We start from the raw sequence: 21,643 nt of genomic DNA, 5'->3' as shown, positions 1-21,643 counted from the left end.
GGGCTGTGCACAGTGGTGTTGGATTCTCATCTCATGTAATGGTGTGTCTGCAGTGTGAATGTTGCTTTTCTCAGTAAATGGCAGTCAGTGAGACTCTCTGCTGATTCTCCCACTTATTGGCAAGAGATATGGGAAAATGAAAAGAAAGTCCATAGTGTAAATGTACCGCAGTTTCTTTATCCATTCTTCTACTGAGGGACACTTAAGCTGTTTCCAGGTTCTGGCTATTATGAATAAGGCTGCTATGAACATGGTTGAGCATATGTCCTTGTTGCGTGGTGGAGCATCTTCTGGGTATATTCCAAGGAGTAGAATAGCTGGGTCTTGAGGTAGCCCTATTCCCAGTTTTCTGAGAAAGCATCAGATAGATTTCCAAAGTGGTTGTAGAAGTTTGCATTCCCACCAGCAATGAAGGAGTGTTCCTCTTTCTCCACATCCTCGCCAGCATGTGTTGTCACTTGAGTTTTTGATCTTAGACATTCTGATGGGTGTAAGATGGAATCTCAGAGAAGTTTTGATTTGCATTTCTCTGATGACTAAAGATGTTGAACATTTCTTTAAGTGTTTCTCAGCCATTTGATATTCCTCTGTTGAGAATTCTCTGTTTGGCTCTGAGCCCCATTTCTTAATTGGGTTACTGGGTTTGGTGGTGTTCAGTTTCTTGAGTTCTTTATATATTTTGGATATTAGACTTTTGTCAGACGTAGGGTTGGTGAAGATATTTTCCCACTCTGTGGGATGTTGTTTTGTTCTATTGACAGTGTCTTCTGCCTTACAGAAGCTTCTCAGCCTCATGAGGTCCCATTTATAGATTGTTGACATTAAGGCCTGGGATGTTGGAGTTCTGTTCAGGAAGTTGTCTCCTATGCCAATGTGTTCCAGACTCTTCCCCACTTTTTCTTCTAACCAATTTAATGTCTCTGGCTTTATGTTGAGGTCTTTAATCCATTTGGAATTGAGATTTGTGCATGATGATAAATATGGATCTAATTGCATTTTTCTACATGTGGTACATTCACACTATGGAATACTACTCAGCTATGAAAAACAAGGGAATCCCAAAATTTGTGGACAAATGGATGGAATTAGAAATGATCATAATGAGTGAGTTAACCCAGAAGCAGAAAGACTCAAATGGCACATACTCACTTATAATTGGACACTAGCCCAAGGGGCATGTCCCATGAAAGTCTTCACTTACCAGGGAATTGCAATAGATGTGAGCACATCCTATTGGGACTCTAGGTGAGAGAAGTATGGGAGGATGGGGAAATAGAAGGATCCAGAGGGTCCTAGAAACCTACAGGAAGAACATCATGATGGGTGGATCTGGGCGCAGGAGTTCGGCTCAAACTACTGCACTAACCAAGGACAATACATGCAGTAAACACCAAACTGCTACTTAGATCTAGCCAATGAACAGGACGTTCTCCACAGTTGAGTGGAGAGTGGGAATTGACTCTAACACAAACTCTGGTGCTCCATATTTGACTACCTCCCCTTGGTGGGGAGGCGTGGTGGCACTCAGAGGAAGGATAAGCAGGCTACCAAGATGAGACTTGATAGCCTATGATCATATAGTGGGGAAAGAGGACCCCTCGGTCACAGACATAGGGGAGGGGAACAGGGTGAAAGCAGGAGGGAGGAAAGAATGGGAGAATACAAGGGATAGGATAACAGTTGAGATGTAATCTGAATAAATTAATTACATTTAAAAAAAAAAAAAGAAAAGAAAAGAAAAGAAAGTCCCCAAACCTGGGTTGGAAACTACTTTCAGAATAAAATCTCTAAATTCACATCTTTTTGTTGATGCAAAGCTCACCATCATTTTTCTCTTCATTCCTATCACAGTCCAGTTCAGACTGGTACCCTTCAGCTCTGTCCCTCTACAGCTTTCAATTCTAAGTCCTCCTGCTCCAATCTGGACAAAGCGAGTTTTGCATTAGGATATATTGAGCAGAAGTTTTGTTTCTTATCTGACTAAGCCTAGTTCTTCTCTCCATAACATTTTAATTTCATGCTGTTATTTCTTCCTCTGTCAAGGTGCCCACTTGATAGTAGAAGAGAGAAAGCTTGACCTTGTCCATGTCCAAGGAAGAGGTTCTCATATCCAGCTTTATGATGAAGACAGTCAGATCTTAACAGCTCACAAATTCTGGTTTCCCCCAAAGTGGGCAATCTGTAGCTGTCCAGGGAGTGTCGATGGAAGATGGGAGAAAAGAAATTTAGATGCGTTTATCTAATTGTAATCTTTCTTAGACCTAGGGGAGGGGAATAGGGTGAAAGCAGGAGGGAGGAAAGAAATGAAGGATACAAGTGATGGGATAACAGTTGAGTTGTAATCTGAATGAATTAATAAAATTAAAATTAAAAAACAAACAAAAAATGTAGTCTTTCTAAGTGTGTGTGTGTGTGTGTGTGTGTGTGTGTGTGTGTGTGTGTGTGTATTGGTTTGAATAAAAATGGAGCCCATAGGGAGTGGCAATATTAGGAAGTGAGGCCTTGCTGGAGGAAGGATATCACTGGGGTGGATTTTGAGGTTTCAGAAGCTCAGCTACGCCAAGTGGCTCCCCCTCTCTTCCTGCTACCTTCAGATCCAGATGTAGAACTCTCAGCTCCTTCTCTAGCACCATGTCTGTCTGCATGCCGCCACGTTTGTCAAAATGATGATAATAAACTAAACCTCTGGACTTGTAAGCCTCCCCAGTTAAATATTTTGTTTTTTAAGAGTAGCCATGATAGTGGCATCTATTTACAGTAATAAAAATCCTAAGTATCTATCTGTCTGTCTGTATAGTGTTCTGTGTATATATTGTGTTTGAAAGAGAGATAGATATAGATGATAGATAGATAGATAGATAGATAGATAGATAGATAGATAGATAGATAGATGACAGAGCTCAAGGAGAGAGAGAGAGAGCTCCAGTGGAGATCCCCCTCCAGTGATCTTGTATGGTTTCTCCCTTTATCTATCAACAAATTTACTAAAGTCGTATGAGTCTTTTGTGTGTATCATGCTTTCTCCACTTGAGGAGACCCCCATCCCTATATGCAGGCTCTAATGCCAATCCCTCACAGTGGACTTACCACAGTAAGAGGATCTGTCTGGTCTTAGGTGTCACCTTTGCTAGAGGCTTTTTGCCAACCCCGAGTAGTCCTGGTAGGGTTAGTAGATGGATGCCTGAGATAGAAGGAGAGCCCAGAGGATGCAGAGATGAGGAATGGTAATTCACAGTTGAATCTCTTCATAAGTGTGGTTAGCCCTCTAAAGAGTTCTGAGTTATTGTCAGAGGGCACCCACAGGTTCACCTGGCCCTGACCTTTTGGTCTTAGTTAGGAATTTTCTCACCATGGTTCCTAAGCCTGGCAACACTTTGTCTTAGGCTGGATGAGAAATATTCTAGCAAATAGAAACGATTTTTTTCTCTTCTCAATTTGCATTTTCAATGAATTTTAGCAATAGGAAGCTCAGCGGGCTCTGAATTTGGGAAACAAACTCCTGATTTTTTTTTCCCCAGTAAACTACTATTTTTTGTAACAAGTCTGTTTCCTTCTCCAAAGTCCCGGAGTTTGCAAGCTCAGCAATTGCAATTCTAAAGATTGTTCATAATGGTCTGTGTTTTCTCCTCTTTCCTGATTCTTGAATATCCTTCTCATTCTTCACCTCAAAGGAAGCCATCCCCCTGCAGAGAAACATTTCACCGGCCATGAAGCCTTCCCTGAGTCGTGATCTTTGAGATGCAGTAATCTGAGAGTTGACAACATTTTAATGAGCCCTCAGGAAGAATGAAGAAGGTAAAAGAAGACAGCTTACACTTTGAAATGTCACATGCCTCATGCACAAAATGTGGCAAAGAGCTCGGGCCTGAGAGGTGGAATCCTCAGGTGAGCCAGCCTCGGCATCAGGGGTTTTGTTCTTTCCTGGTTTCTTTCTCCATTTGCAGAATCAAGTACTTACTCTCTTTTTTGTAGTCCCTCCACGGGGGTAATACATTTAAAAACCTTTAGAATAGAGCAGGAGCTGTGCTGATCGGTGGGACTAGGAGGTGACACGCCCATTTTACAGGTTGGGAAACTGGGGTTTAAGTGCTAGCTTCAAAGTTACACATGCCATAGAAAGCAACCCTGGTCATGGAACTGAGGCAGCCAGCATCCAGAGCTGAGCTCCAGACTACTGACTCTTCTTGGTAAATACTCTGATGGGTTGCATATGAGAACTACCAAAAGTCACGGTGTAGATGCAGACGCTTGAGTTAGAAATGCTGTCTATGGTCGTCTAACTTGATGTTCTATAAATTAGGAAGGTTTGGGATACACAGAAAGCACACCCAGATTTCATATTGAGTGGGCTAAGTGAGACAAGTATCCAGAATAAACACAATGGTTTTGGGGACACAGCTGGCTTGGGAAGCCTGAAGAAAGATGCAATTAAATAGGTAATGAGATTGCCTTGTGGACAGGTTTAGACGGCACCTGAGTAGGTAGAATGCCTTGTGAATTCAGTAGCATTCTGAAACAAGGTCTTATTAGGTGTCCCATACTGGATTTGAACTCATTCTGTAGTCAAAATCAGCATCAAACTCATAGTGATCCTCCTGTCGCAGCTTTCTGAGTGTTGGAGTTATAGAGTGCCATCATGTGTGCCTCAGTATTAATTGCTTATATAACACCTTTAAATGAATGTGTTCATCACCCCCAGCCTACCCACCTGCCTTCCAAGGCAATGGACAAGGAGACACCTTGTTGCTGGTGTTCTTATGTCAGGGGCAGAGCAGATGGCAGGTGAGAGGCAGGATCAGCTCTTCTTTGATCTGTCTTCAGGGCAGGCTTACCTGCTCCCTTCAACCAGGGCCAGCACTACTGTACTGGACAAGTGAGGAGCAGGGCAACAACAGGATATCTGAGAGGAGTCCTAGTGAAGATCCAGTATTGATAGCATAACAGAAGCCAGAGACCTCAAACCAGACCAATGACTCATTGCATTGAACATTGGTCAGTAGGACATAGTGTGGGACACACTCTGACATACTACAGATGTCATGATGAGATGTTTTCTGTGCTTTGCTTTCAGGTGTGTGTGTGTGTGTGTGTGTGTGTGTGTGTGTGTGTGTGTGTGTGTGTGATTTTTGGGGGAGAGGGCTGCAAGGGCGAAGAACAGAAGAACAGGTATGAAGAGATGGGAAGATGAACAGACTGGGGTGGGTGATGTGAAACTCACAAAGAATCAAGAAAAAGTTAAAAACCCCAACTGTGTTCAGTTCCCTAATGTTTTTATTGATTAAAGAGACAATATGTGTGGCTTTTGACAGAGAATCTAGTAGTACACTGGAGAAACACATAAATAGTATTTCTGCTGTTATTTCCATCATGAAAAAGATATGGTGCTTCAGGTGCAGGTCACCTTCTTGAAAAAAAGAAATACCAAAGATTAGTCACTAAGATGGAATGTAATTATTATAAATATATATTTATAATATTTCCGTTAGTAGAGATCATGGATAAATAGATGCCAGAGCAGGACAGGAGGGTGTGGCTAATTAGAGAAAGTCACACTGATAGAAAGCCTTACAAATAACACAGGCCAGTGTTACTCAGTGGAGAAAGGACTCGAGGGCATTTTGACAGAAAGCCAGAACAGAATAAGAGGAAGGTGTTAGACACAGGAATGACTTATTGGAAGATATGTGGGAGAGACTTCTGGAAGGAGGAAGCAGATGGCCCACACCCAGGCCATTTAGACAGCATTAATTGAACTCAGTGGAATATTAATACAAAAAGAGATGAGGAGGGCATGACTGGAGGAGGATGTGTTGGGGCTCTATGTAGAATTGGGTGGGACTGAGAGTGGGTATGATGACCACTTTACACTATAAATATTATACGTATGAATAAATTAAAGAGTAAATTAAAAGAAAGAAGAACAATAAATGGAGCCTAAGTGGAGTTTACCAGTGTGCACGTGTGGTCCCAATTACTAGGCAAGCTGAGGCAGGAGGAATGCTTTAGTGCCGGAGCTTGAGGAGAGCTGGGGCAGCCTGTAAGGCTTCCTCTAGTAACTGTTTAGACATCTAATCCAGCTTTTCCAGCAAAGGGTACAACACACAAAACATAACGGAGCAGAAAGAACATGGAGTGTCCAAGCAGCAGACTGAAGGCCACCTTCCAGCAGCCTTTGCTGGAGGGGCAAGTGATGAAGGAGGAGGGTGGCTTGCTGACTGGTAGCCTATTGCAAAGTACATTCCACTGGCAGACAAGATGCCGCTGACACTGGGACAACGCTCAGCCAATCAGCTTCACTTCTCCCAAGTAGTCATCTTCTAGTACATGCCCCACCCAACCTCCAGTTACCCCTGCCAAGGTTTCCCAGGAACAACTGGATGGCATAAATAATTTGGCTTGTTTACTTGATCCTAGCAGTTCTAGAAGGTAATAACTCACATCTTCCACTTCCTTTGATTTCACAGTCTGAAGCATGTTGCTTTTGAAGATATGTTCTGTACAGTGTACTAACTTGTGGCTAATAGAGAAGATAGATACACCTGCACAGCAGGCATATTGTCATAGAGAGCAAGCATCCTCGGGGACCTAGAAGATGGCCTAAACATGAGTCTCAGGAAGGCCTGTGTTTCTGGCCTTCAGAGGTGAACGTTTTTACTTGTTATTTCTTCCTATGAATTCATGCTAATGTTAACATTTTCAGATTCCCCCCTTTTTTCCTCATTCTTTCAAAGTGAAGGGCTAGGGAGAGGTAAATGTAACTTCTACTCTCTTGATGTCTTCTGTGTCTCAGAGGCTTACTAAATCCCTCTGTTCACCAGGCCCAGTCCTGGAAGTGTCTAGCCTCCGCACAATCTCATCTGTGCCTACAATGTTTTCAGCCTCTGAGACTTACTTCTGAATAAGCTCACCCTTTCTAGTTCTTTCTGAACTCTGACTGGCTGGCTCAACTCAAGTGTTCTGGCTCAAACTCCTTTTCAAACTCACTGATTCAAACTAGCTTCTCTCAGCATCTAACTAAATTTCTCTGCTTGGCTTTATACTAACTCAAGCGATCTGTTCTAATCTTCTGGCTCTTTCTCATTCTCTGACTCCTTCTGTCTTAGCTTGTTCTTTCTCTGAAGCCTGTCTCTGTACAACAGCCCTGGGAAAACTGTCTCTTCTCTCTCTCCCTCTGCACTGTTCTCCTAAGTCCTCTCTTCTGATGAGAGTCAGGTGTCTCCTATCTGTGCCTCATTCTGTCTGATCTTTTTCTGATTTGTCACTTTGTCTGCCCCTCAATTAGACATCACTTACAAACATCAATGCTTCTTTCTACAAAGTAACTTCACCTTCATAGTTTGGGATTAATAGTGTGTACTAAGGCCGTGTATATTCCAGCCAGAGACATTAAAGGTGTGTCATTCCAGATGGATCACACAGACCTAGAAGGTCTTTGGATGTGATGAGAGTAGCCGTGTTGCTTGGTTAAACTTCCTCTACAGAGCGATGGTTCAGTGTGTAAGAGTGCTTTCTGTGAAAGCATGGGAACCTGAGTTCTGATCCCCAGAACCCATACAAGACATGGTGGATGGGCATGCACATGCGCCCATAACACCAGCATGGTCAGAATAAAAGGGATACAGAACGATCACCCAGGCTCACTGGCTGCCAGCCTACCTCCAGGTCCAGTTCATGATGTGGCTGGAGTGATAAATGCACTTCCATAGGCTCTGCTATGTGAACTTTCAGTCGATTCCAGTTGGTAGCAATGCTTGGGAGGGGGCAGTTAAGATTTATAGTCTTGTTGAAGGAAGATTGCCCCTGGTGTTGAGACCACATAGCTCAGCCCTATTCTATTTCTAGTTTGCTCTTTCTGTTTTGTGCTTGCTGTTTCCTGTTCCTGCCTTTGGTCATGGAGTCTTATCACAGCAAGAGAAAAGCAATTAACACAACACAACGATGGGATCTTTCTCAGACAGAGTAACAGAACAGGCTATCCATACTCCTCTGGCCTCTGCACATGTGTTGAGCAAAAGAAGACACATGCGTACATATAACACACACACACACACACACACACACACACACACACACACACACACACACTATCTTTTTAGGCAGCCTAGGCTGGTCTTAATCTCATGATCCTCCCTCCTCAGCGGCCTGTTGGGTGTGCTGTCACACACCCAATATTCACTATTTTTCCTTAGAGCACTTTGTTTCCTTTCTTTATTTTAGTTTTTAAAGTGGTCTTAGGCAGCCCTGGCTGGCCTTGAGCCTCCTGATTCAAGCCACTATACTACACTAGAATTGTTTGTAAGAGATGAAGTTTCTCTATTTCTACCATTACAATTCTAGACCAGTATAATGGCTCATGTCTATAAACCCAGCGCTTGGGAGGCTGACGCAGGAGGCTCGGGAGTTCAAACACTAGATTACTTATGTAAATCTTGCATGTCATTCTTCTTCTCCAGTTTATTTGATATCAAAGGAATGAAAGTCCTGACATCTGAGTGTGTCCCAAAGATGCCCATGGGTTGGGACCTTCCCTTCATTCTTCGGTTGGTCTCTAATGTTCCTAGCGGGGAATGTGTAATGGGATTCATGTTCTGAGATCAAGCAGAATTATATTTGCACAAATATAATTTTATTTTGTGTGATGATAGGAACAGCAAAAGCTCATTACACAAAATTTAGGAAATCAAGTATAAATAACAGGATACAAATGAGCTATAACTTCAGAGCTCAGGAAAATGTGCTTATATTTCCCTTTCTTCTGCCGTTCTGCTCCTTATGCTGAAGATACTGTGTTTTCCTGTAAAGTTAAATAATTGTTGAGTACCTAAATGTTATAACATATGAACAAAACCATACCATGTTCAGGTTGATTATCAATAATTATTATTGATTATTGATAATTATTATTTATTGTCAATAATTATTATTGATAATTATTTGAGTGAACTTGTTGCTTTGGGAATCACTATACAAGTGAAATTGTGACTAGGTTCTGAAGATAGCTGAGGTATCCCATAGCTGTGTGACCTTGGTCAGGTTCCATAATGTTGCAGTGACTGACCTTCTTTCATTTCTTCTTTCTTTTTCTTTATAGAATAGATGCAAGATTTATTGGTGAACATACGTGGTGGGGCAGAAGGTTCAGTATAGCAGAAGCACTCATGTGTTTAGGACCTATCATGTGTTCAAGAGACCATGATGGGGAATGTATTTGACTTCACAGCCATGAGGCATGGGCCACTTCTCAGCTATCATGTTGTTAAATTCATCTACATTAAACTTGGCAAAGCCCCACTTCTTTGACATGTGGATCTCCTGCCAGCCAGGGAACTTGATCTTGGCACTAGGCAAGACCCCAGTCACATGTACCATTGGTGTGGAAGGAAGGACATGATGACTTAGCTGATGTAAGTCATAGCCACTGTACTTTGGGGCTTCCAAAAGGAACCCTGAACGAGTCTGGAGCCTTAGGTGAGAACTCCATGAGGCCATAGACAAGACTATCCATGAGAGAACCATCTCCAAGACACCTTAATGCAACTCATTCATGCAACAGGTTGCACATATGCCCAAGGAACCTTGTTAGCACACGGTTTATCTTCTTTAATAGTTTCTCATACTTCTATCTCCCTCCACCCCAATCCTTCCAACACTCCAACAACAAGTAGGAGAAGAAGAAGGTTCGTAGGGAGAGAGGTTTTCTTTTGGCTACTTCCTACTGGTTAGGGCCATCAGGTTCCTTGGGGAAAGTCCAATCTTCATTTTCAAGATTTCTCCAACTTCTATTCATCAAACTGCAACAAGAGCAACCAGGAACAGCAGGGGAGCAGGAGTAGCCTTCTTCTTCCTCATAGCGCTCCCCAATCCCTGTCTGAGTTCTGCCATTTATACCCCCTTAGAGTCCCCCAGGATTAATATACTTGCAGCTGTTGAAGCTCATACCCCTCTCAGAGCCTACATGAAGCAAATAGTCTGGTGATGTGGACAATCTGAAGCAGCAGCATATCCCCCACCTAGGATTAAAACAAAAACTCCTGCCACAGAACCTGCTATTTTCAGGCATGCTTACAATACCTTGAAACTCAAAGCCTTGATTTCATCATCTGTATAATGGGAGTAATAAAGAGGTAGGTATTTTGTCAGCAAGTTAAGAAGCGATAGAAAATACTTAGCAGGACGCCTGGCACGCATGAATATTTAACAAACCGTGGGCTGTTCCTTCAGGAGTATGTGAACTGCCACGCCTGCCTGAGCAACTCAGAGCATGTACACAGCTCGTTTCTAAAGGCAAATCCCCTTGTACCTGTCCTTCATTTACCTATAGATTGTTATGGATAAGAGACAGCCAGATATTCTCACCTGAAAGCCCAGCACAAGTATGATGGATGAGACGTCCTTGCATGATGGCTGAAGAATAATGCAAATGAGGAAAGCTGACAGACACAGAAGACTCCAAAGATTGGATTCAGCTCCCCACAGTTGCTAAGAAAATCTAAGAACTCGATCAGCACATGATGTCTCCTGGTGTCTAAATGATGGAGCAGAATGAAATCGAAACAAGCACCTTGAATGCTATTTAACTGGCATATACCGCCCCCCCCCCACCCCCGCTCTATTGGGCTATAAGCTCCCGTCTGTGACCCTGGGATATCCGCAAAATTGGGGATGTTGATTTCTGGTCCAGGAGATTTTTTTTCCTACCATTCCTTGGTTGCTTCTGTGACTCCTGGTCCTGACTTGACAGCTATAGGCCTCCCTAGTAAGTGTGGGTTGAGAGGATCAAAGGATGTGTCTAAAAACCACCCAGAGATGGATATGCGGAGGATCAGGGGGAACAAAATGATGCAAATTCCTGGTTCCCTCACATCCCTTGTTCCAGGCTCAGCTCTAGTAGGGAGACTAGATAATGGAGATGCCCCTAGGCCTCCACCAGCCTTCTGGAGTGTCTTGCCACTCAGTGTTTTTTATTGCTCCCTCCTCTGGACACTCTGGGCCGTCCCTACCACTTATTAGAGAAGAGAATGGAGAGGTGCTGGGTCCTCCATTCCCACTTGCTGAGGAAAATGATGATAAATGTTCGATGCTTCGGGGGATGCTTGCTTTCTTTAATAGCCCTGAGGTACCAATTGCTAAGTCAGATGGAAGAGACATGTATCCTGGGGGATTTCTTCTTAATAAGCCAATTAATGATCTAATGATCTGGGAAGGCAAAAGAGGGAGGCAGACTCTACCTGACTTCCTGGGGATGGCTCACCACGAGGGTGGAGGGAGAGTGGCTCACAGGTCTGAGAGCCCAGTCTAGGGCTTTCCTCAAAGACTTCAAGCCGATCCTATCAGGCAGAACCTGATGGCCCTAGAAATAGGACATTCTGTGTTTATTCATGCTGTTCTCACAGCAAGAGGCAGTTTAGGAAAAGATCCTGCCCGATTTCCAGAATCATCTCTTTTGTGTTGAATTTTCTTAATAATAATAATAATAATAATAATAATAATAATTATTATTATTATTATTATTATTATTATTGTTATTATTATTATTATTATTATTATTATTATTATTATTATTATTACTTTGAGATCACAGATCTGTGTGCTTGAGACATGGTTTTTGTGTTTACCATGGTGTACAGCAGGCTAGCTGGCCTGTGAACTTCCAGGCAGTCTCTTGTTTCTACCCTCCATCTTTTAGTAGATGAACTGGTGTTACAGATGTGTTACACAGCCAAGGATCACATGGGTTCTGGGCATTCAAACTCAGGTCATTGTGCCTGCACAGCAAGCATTTTACTTGCTGACTTATCCCACCAGCCCTATTTTTAGGTATTTGAGAGACTTCCACACTGCTTTTCATAGTGGCTACACTCATTTACACTCCCACTAGCATTATACAGAGGTCCTTCCTTTCTTACACCCTTGTCACCAATAAATCACTCATTCCAATGGAAAGAAAATTGGCCTACTAAAAACAACAGCATTTTAAGCTAGACTCTATGGATTTAGATGACAGTCACCTAAGTTCTCTGTGCCCTGGAATCCTTGTTTGCCCTAAGAGGGTGACTTCCATGGTTACGTAATGAGACTTTTTTGAAAGTGTGGTCAAATAATATATCCAAAGTGCTTACACAGTGAACATCAGAAAATGGCCATCATCACCACCACCGCTGCTATGTTCATCATCACCATCATCATCATCATGTGCACCTCAAAGTGTGTCACTCTCAGTACCACCACAGGTGAGCACAGACAACATCTGTCTCAGGTTATTCTTCTGTTCTACTGAGATTAGCACAAGAGTGGCAAAGGTGACCTGCTGAGGGAAGTAGACTGGCAACAGTCATGCCACCTGTTTTAGACTTGACACAAACATTAAGAGTCATCACATCCTAGAACCTGGAGGAGAAACTCAGAGTCTCCAGCTTGTAGAAGTTGCACAGAGCTTCTCTGCAGTCAGGCGCATCGCTAGAGAATTTTCCTTTCCAGTGTAACCACAGAGAGTATGGAAATGTTTTAAGCCTCAAGGTCTTGTTGGTATTGAAGGTGATGGTTGCCTTTACATCCATGGTGAAAAGCAGCATGCTAGACCACATGTTCCTGGGGATGAGTACATTTCCAATTTAGTAGGCATATAGCTTTGGTGTGTTGACTAGAGACATGGTTTTCCTTTCCATGGATACCCCATAAGATTTCTACCATAAGCTCATAGGCTTCCTTGTCAAGTAATTAGTCTCTGCTGCTTAGGATGCACAGAGCCGGCAGACCAACCACATGACACACACTGCACGCAGGGTAGCACAGGGTAGCACAGGCCATGATACCCCATGGTTACGTCATGCTCTCAGGCTCTGATCCTGCCTGCCTTCTTTCTCACTTTGCCTATTAGCCAGCTCTGTCACTCATCCCTTCTTTAAGTGATTTTTCCAGTGACTAAGTCTTGTTAAAGACTTTTTAAATTTAGAACTAAATGATATCAGGAAGGATGCTATTAAATTGTTTTTTTTTTTTTTTTCGGTGCTCATTAAACATCAACTTTTAAAGAAATAAAGTGCACGATTCTTTCCAAATGTCCAACAATGAGTGGCAATATCTGTATAATTTTCAGATCATTATTTTATTAACTCAGGCTTACTTCATAACCAGTAATTAAGATACCAAGGAAGGCTCTTTCATTAATCAATTGGCATCTAGCTAATAGCATCTCACCAGGAGTAAATAAAGTACATGGAAGAATTCTGCAAAGGGATAATGAAACATTGCCGAGTGGTTTCTAAAATAGCCATATGTAAGTCTCTGTGGGGGCATTCTCCTTGTTCTTATCCTGGGTGGTCACTGGAAGACCCCACATGGTATGCCTATTTCAGCCTTTTATTGTATAGGATGGTATCGAGCAACTCAAGACATCTGCATTGTAGGAGAAAATCATATGAACATAAAGCTGTGTCTTTACATAGGAGGCTTACAGTACAAAATTTCCATGGGAAATATCCCGCATTCAAATCACTGCAAGCCAGTTGGGGGGGTGGAAAACAGCCTGCCCTCTATCATCATCTATTCCAAGTTTCAAGCAGCAAGACATTTCAAGCCATGACTCTCCATGAAGACTGCAGATTGTCAGACAAAGCACCCTTTATAACTCTCATGAGTGGGCTGGATAGATGGCTCAGCTGGTAAGGCCACTTGCTGATCTTGCTGAGGATTAGAGTTCAGTTCCCAACACCCACATCAGATGGCTCACAACTGCCTGCAACTCCAGCTCTAGGTGAGCCAATACCTTCTTCTGACCTCTTTAAATTCTACATACATGTGGCTAAATAATATTTCAAAATGTGTCTAAAATATGTTAATGAATCTATTATATACCTGAAGGGCAACATATGGTTAACTACCACCTCACTCTCCAGAGGAAGGAACGGGCTGCCGTCTATGGGCGGAGCACCTGCCTAGGCCATTTGAGTCTCTGGATCTGATGGGCTGCACAGAAATATAATAAATAAAAGAGAAAGAGAGAGAGAGAAAGAGCAAGTAGAGAGAAAAACACACAAGATTTTAGCAGATAGCAAGGTTTTGTTTCATGTGGCTATCCAGGATAAAATAGAGATTGTATTTGATGCCTATGTGAGAAGAAAATAGAAGTTCAAGACTATTTGAGAGTGGGATTTCAATTAAAACTTTCCTAAACACGATTCTAGGAGCAGGCAAGCCGAAATCAGCCGTTCCTGTCCACCCTTCCCAATGAGCCTGGTGTTTCTTTGAGCATCTTATACTGTTCATAAAACTGGGTGAAGTTATCAGATGTGTCTTGATCTAGGGTTGCCTAAGCGGGAAGGGAGAAGACAGAGAATGGAGTGAGAGTGTTCTGAGATATAGGCCATCCCACTTAACCTGAGGAGAAAACACCTCTTGCTGAGTATGATTCAAGTTCCAAATTCTCAGACATAATTTTTAATTGTGTGAATTAGAGTACCAAGTATTTTAAAATGTTGCAAAAATAACTGTGCTCTAAATACGTAGGTGAATCCATAAGACAAATAAAGCAACATGAGGTTGTGATCTGACCAAATTACATCCTTTGTCTGATCACTCACCAGCCAATGCAACATACCACCATAGACACCCCCATGATTCTAGACCCATTGGTGGCACCCAATAATGTTGGCTCTTGCCTGGATCTTGGAGATACTGCTCTAAACACATTATTGTTAGAAAGATAGATGTCTCTTAGCCCATGTTTTGTATATACGTTGCATGGAGACCCATAAAGAAAGTCTATGTTAGGCTCATACATACATGTCTAACACCCCTTTTCCAAAGTACCAAATCAAACCATGTTTGCAATATGGCTACCTTATAATCGGTTCTATCCTGTTTAATTTTTTTAAACACTTGTAAAAGTCTTCTAAACTAACTAGACCATTCATTGTTGAGTAATTCTTACAATATCAGATCATGGGTTCTTGTTGTACAATGCAATTGTCTCATAAAAACATGGTCAAATTTTATTTGCCTCAAGGGGATTCAAACAAGTACCCTCCAAAAGTATGTCAGAACAAAGTATCTACTTTTCTAAGTCTGATTAAAAAAAAGACTATAATTATATTTCTACATATGTACCTTATTGGTATATCAAAAGAGTATTAACTATCAGTTACATATAGGCCACCTCCTGTTTTTTTTTTTAAAGACCTGTGAGATAAAAAGTACCTTCATACTACAATCCCCCAAGGCTCAGAGGTCCTTGTGAAAGAAATACCTGAAAGGGAGCCAGAGACTGAGGAAGAACAGGACAAAGCATCCATGACAGGACTGCTGAACACATGACTCACAGCAGCAGCCTGCACAAGATCTGCACAAGGTTGAACAAGTTAACATTCCAGCATGGCAGAGGGCAAACTAGAAGATTCCAGCTCAAATAGGAGAAGTTACGTGAGGACAGAGAGGCAATTTTTCATCAAGGGTGTGACCCCAAAACCAAACACTGTACGTATTCAACTTATATGTGGCTGTTATCTGATAAATCTTCAGAAAGCATGCTACAATCTCTATAACCACAGACTTAATGACTGGGGTGGGGAGGGATCTACCTAGGAGAGACAAATAGAATAAACAGTTACAGATGAATGGGGAATTGGAGTGGGCAGCAACAGGAGGCTCAAACAGGGAAGGGGAGGGAAGAGGCAGGTAAGGGAGAGACTATGAGGAGGGAGATGTAAAACTGAGAGAAGATGAGGAGGGCTGTATTGAATCCTAACATGGCAAACAGCTTCAGGAAACACATGCCGGGATGAAAGAAATCTAAACGGAATCACCGAATCATGGGGGAAACAAGCCCCAGTTAGACAAATCTTGTCACCAAATGAAGCCTCCAGTGTCAAGAATGAGTTACACCTAATTCAGTTGTTGTCCAAAGGGGCCTCACCAAAACCTTCAGACAACCTAGGGTATTGCCAAGGCTACCGGTTGCTCTCCACAAACTTATGGTAAGCCCCTAGTGTTGAAGACAACACCCACCAAACTCACTGAATATAGGTGGATCTTGAAGCAGATCTATTCCTGTCTTCCGGAGGAAGTGTCACACTGATTTCCATAGCGGCTGCACATGTTTGCACTCCCATCCTCACCAGCATGAGCTGTCATTTGTCTTATTGATCTTGGCAATTCCGACTGGTGTAGGATGAGATCTCAAAGTAGTTTTGATTTGCATTTCCCTGATGACTAAGAATATTGGACATTAAAAAAATAAAAGTGTTCCTCAGCCATTTGTGTTTTAGCTTCTGAGAATCTTCTGTTTGGTTCCACACCTCGTTTTAGAAGATGCGTTATTTGTTTTCTTTCCTTTTTTCCCCCCAACTTTTTATTGATTCTCTGTGAGTTTCACAACATGCACCTTGGTCCCACTCATCTCCCTGTCCCCTCGTATCTGCACCTCCCCCACCTTTGTAATCTTCCCCCCCCCCAAAGCAAACAAAATAAACAAAACAAAACAAGGCATAGGAAACATATCATCATGGGTGGAAGTTATAGTGTGTAACAACAGTGTGTCCCACAGTATACCCCTCTGTCTCCACATCTTCACTTGCAAATGTTCAGTGCAAATGAGCCATTGATCTGGTTCTAGGCCTTTGACTTCTGTCACACCCATCAATATTGGGTCCTCACTATGACTCCTCCTAGTTATCCTATTGTTGCCCTGTGCCATGGAGATCCTGCAGATCCTGATGTTCAGTTTTCTGAGTTCTTTATATATTTTAGATATTAACCCTCTTTGATACATGTACCTGATAAAGATCTTTTCCTATTCTGTAGCCTGTTGTGTTGTATGGATAATATTATCTGTTTCCATACAGAAGCTTTTCATGAGATCCTATTTAGCAATTTTTCTTAGTGTCTATTCTATATGTGTCATATTCAGAAAGTATTTTTCTGTGACAATAAGTTCAAGACTTTCCCACACTTTTCTCTTTGGTGAATATGGTCTTAGGTTGAGGTCCTTGATATGTCTGAAGTTTGAGTTTCATACTGGGTGATAAATATGGATCTCATTTGCATTCTTCTACATGGAGCCATTAAATTTGTCCAGCGCCATTAGTTAAAGAGTCTAATTCTTTTTTCAGTGTGTATTTCTTGTTTCTTTGTCAAAAACCAAGTGTCCATAGGTGTGTAGACTTACATCTGGATCTTCAATTTAATATCATTGATCACAGTGTCAGTTTTTAATGCCAGTGCCACACTGATTTTATTGCTATGGTTTTGTAGTACAATTTGAGATCAAAGGTGGTGATACCTCCAGTAGTTGTTTTATTCTTCAGGATTGTTTTAGTTATCCTTGGATTTTGTGTTTCAATGTGAAGTTAAAAAATGTGCTTTCCCTTTCTGTGTTGAATTTTTTGGAGGGATTGTGTAGAATCTGTAGACTACTTTTGGTCGGATTCTCATTTCACAATATTAATCCTGCCAGTACATGAGCATAGGAGAGCTGTCCATTTTCTAAAGCCTTCTTCAATTTCTTTCTCTAATGTCCTAAAAGTTTTTACAATATACACTTGCTTAGTTAGTTACCCCAAGATATTTTATTGTATTTTTGAGGCTATTGTGTAAGTTCTTGTTTCTCTGATTTCTTTTTCAGAGTCAGTCTACTTGTCATTTGTATATAGGAAGGCTACTAGTTTTGTGTGTCAATTTTGTATCCCACTACTTTGTCAGAAGTGTTTATATCAGCTGTAGGAGTTTCCTGGTGGAGATTTTAGGGTCATTTATGTATTTTACATTATTAGCAAGGTGATATAGTGCAGGAGATCAGACCCAGGACCTTATGAAGATTAGGCAGGAGCTCTACCAACCGAGCTGTGTCTCTACTTCCCACCCCTTATTCTTGGCTTACATAGCTGCCAGTGCTCAGTTCAACATGAAGTTGGATAAACGAACAGATGATGGAAGTGGCAACTCTCTAGATAACAGACTGAACTAAATGGCCAAAAGGACAAAGAGATTCTAAGAAACGAAATGACAGCTCAAAGTCTCCAAAAACTCCCACAGAATATGAAAGCAAGTAGACTCACTGCTACCTGGGGTTTGAAAGAACCCCAGGAACTCTCTAGCACGACCCCTCTGTTTAATCTTAGGGTGAGGGAAATAGAAACTGTCATTTCCCAGATCACTCCACATACGCACTCTTGATGTCCTGGTTCATGTTTTGCCAACTCAACACAAGCTAGAATTGTATGGAGAGAGAGAGAGAGACTCTCAACTGAGAGCATGGCTCTGTAAGACTCACCTGTGCACAAGGGTGAGCAGCATTTTATTGATTGATGATGGATATGAGTGGGCCTGCCATGGGTGGTGCCACTCCTGAGCAGTAGACCTGCGGCATGTGAGAAATCAAATGAGCCGAGGAAGCCATGGAGGGCAAACCATTAAGCACTGTTTCTCCCTGGCCTCCACTTCAGTTCCTGCTGCCAGGTTCCTGCTATCGCTTCCCTTCGTGATAGACTGGGAGTTGAGAGCTGTAAAACGAAATAAACTTTCTTCCCCCAAGTTGCTTTTGGTCATTGTGCTTATCACAGCAACAGACACCCTAATTACGACAGTTGGTGACTAGGCTCATTATAGAGCATGGAATTGGTGGTAAAGTTGATTTCTGGGTGTAGACAAAAGATGATGCTCTTGGGAGGCTAGGCCATAGATTTGGTTAGCCAGCGCTCTGACAGGACAGAAACAAATTTTTGGATTTCAATTTTGACTCTAAAATTGTATTCTCTTCCCAAGAGTGAGTCAGCATTCCCAAGGGATACTGGATTTTCTAGATGAGAATTTTAACCACAAACCGTCAACATTTCATGTCAACTCTCAGACTGCAGATGTGGAGGGAAGGGCTGTTGCAAGTAGGTGAACGCTTACTGCTGGAATTGTAGAGAAGGTTCCACTCTACGAAGTGAAGGTGTGCCAGCAGGGTGGGCCACTCATGTAGTCATAGCAAATGCAGTCTGTGCCTGACTCTGTCACCATCCTGGGGCAAGAAGCTTGGCCTTTCAGAAAGTGGGCAAGTAAACACAAGACACCAGGAGAAGCCAGGCACTTGAAGTCATGTGTGTACAAGCACACATCTCCCCAGGCGTGAGAAAGCAAGGGAACTCACATAGGTAAGCTCAAGTCATTCATATTTTGAAGCCATTGCAGCCTGTTACCCACAGCCTCAGAACAAGAAAGCATCTTGGAAGATAGAAGCCTCTACTGGAAATGCCGATTTCCAGGTCTCCACAGGCACTCTCTCCTATTTCTCCTCACAAGAGGAAAACTGGGAAAGGGAAGCGTCTTTTCTGTTAAACTGTTAGAAGATGAACACTGAGCATCACATCAAAAACATTAAATATTTGTGAAACTCCGAACACCAAGCAGAAGATGGCCCAGAATCTTCTATCTCCAGAGAAGTGAACTCACTTGTCCACATTCAGTGTGAGAAGAGGATAGAGCTGTGATATCACCAAGGCTTACTTTTTAAAACGTTTCTGCTTTTACCTGGTTTTTGTTATGAACTTATCCTCAATTGTATTATCATTCCTGAACTATTCAGGTGAACGAGATAACATCTACTCAGGGAGATACAGTCTTTCGTTTGAAGAGAATGCAAGGAGACGTAGCTGGTGATTGCTGAGGAATTAGACCGTTGCTCACTCTTTAAATATAGTAGGCATGAGTGGGCTCTTCTTCCACTCAGTATTTGAGTGCAGTGATTTGTGTACTTCAGCACACAAGCTCTGCCTCTTGGTCAAGAGAAATTTCCATTCTTCCTTCCTGCGTTGGCTTGGGCAGTGTCTCAGCAGTCACAGGGAATCCAAGCAGCACAGCTATTTTTCCTGCAGATCATTGCATAATTGCTGGTTAATGAGCTTTGCGAGAAGCCAGAACAGGAGCAAAACCAGAGTGACTCTTATTTGTCTGCTCTGGGTCGGCGGGCGCCTGGAGTGTGTTTTCTTAGAGAAATTGGCTCTGTGCGCTTGCTTTCGTTTGTATTTTCATTGCTGTTATTATTCAAACCACCCCCTGCTTCTCCAGAGAAGATAAAAAGGTTTCATGGTTTTTTTTAATGCCTTGTAATGTCTCTGGGGGATAACAGTGCACAACCCTTCCCACTTACTTTTTATTTGCTTATTGATTTATTTTTTAAGAAAAGTAGCCCACAACTGTTGACTGGAGTAGGTTAAATGGTTACTTCACTGAAAGCTCTGCAATCTCATGTGCCCTCTGAGCTCGCTGGATTTTGGAATGGAAGAATCTGGATCTTACCCCAGGATACACCTTCTGTTGTTGGTAATGGACAGAGAGTCATGGGTGGAAAGATCCAGAAGCTCTGTGGTACATCCCATCCCCATGCATACAGCTGTGTTGCTATATTGAAGAAAGCTAAGGCATCCCTAAATATCAAGGAATCTTTCTAAATGCATACATTTCCTGGATTCTTCCTCTCTTCCTCAAGCTACACTAGACTTTTCTAGAATGAGACTCTAGACCTATTTTTAACATGTTTATTTTTTAATATATGTAATATGCAGGCATATATCTGGCTGAAGGTATGCCACAGTGACCATGTGAAGGCCAGAGGATAACATGCAGGGGTCAAGGTCTCTCGTTCTACCAGGTGCGTCCTGGAAATCCAAGTCCAAGTGCTAAAGTTAGTTGGAAGTGCCTTTACCTGCAGAGACATCCTGGCCCTGTGGCTGCCTCGGTCTGGAAGCAAGCAGGGTGTGTTTAATATTCAGGTACGGAACTCTCAGGAGATGCTGAGCTGTCTCTCATTTGTCTGATGTATGAAGGAGTTCCCTCCTCAGTAGCTCTCCTATCAGGGTCATTGCGTAAGTAATGTGCCTTGGGTTTGAATGCCAGCTCTATGGCTCAGTGTGTGCCCTTAGACAGAACGCCTGGCATCTTTAAATTCCATATGAGTGAGCCTGTAATGCTGTCAAAAGGACTGATAGATATTTAGGCAAAATGCCTGAAAGCAGACATCAAGCAAAAACTATATCAGGAAGGAATTAATTCCTACTGGTGGGGACTGTAGAAGGACAAAAGAAAGGAAAGGCAAGAAGGAGGGAAGAAGGGTGGGAGGGGAAAGAAAATATAAGAGGGAGGAAGAAAGGCTGGGAGGGAGGGGGAGATGAGGAAAGAGGGAAAAGAATGGAAGAGAGGAAGAAAGAATGGGAAGGAAGGGGGAAATGTGACAGGGATGGAGAGAGAGACAGAGAGAGAGACAGAGACAGAGACAGAGAGACAGAGGGAGACAGAGAGAGACAGAGAGAGGGAAAGAGAGCGCCTGTTTTTTTTTTGTTGTATAACATCTCTCTTTTGGTTGACGCCTCCGGTGTTTTGCTTCATTAATGCAATGCCACTTTGACCCACAGTTGACCAATGTCTCCACCTTATTGTAAAACTGCAGTGAAATATATGCTGTCTAAAAACACCAGTGCTCCTGCCTTAGTTATTTTTCTTATTGCTGTGACAAAAAAAAAAAAAAAATGCCTTACAAAAACAACTCAAGGAAGGGAGGTGTGGTGGCAGGAAGGAGAATGGTCCCTGAAGGCTCATATGTTTGAATATTCAGTTGCCGGTTGGTGGAACTGGTAGGGAAATGAAGTGTTAGGATGGCTTTGTTATATGA

This window comes from Acomys russatus, chromosome 25 (assembly GCF_903995435.1).
Source record: "Acomys russatus chromosome 25, mAcoRus1.1, whole genome shotgun sequence".
NCBI lineage: Eukaryota > Metazoa > Chordata > Mammalia > Rodentia > Muridae > Acomys > Acomys russatus.
The sequence above is the reverse complement of the archived record's forward strand: the minus strand, read 5'-3'. Positions refer to the sequence as shown.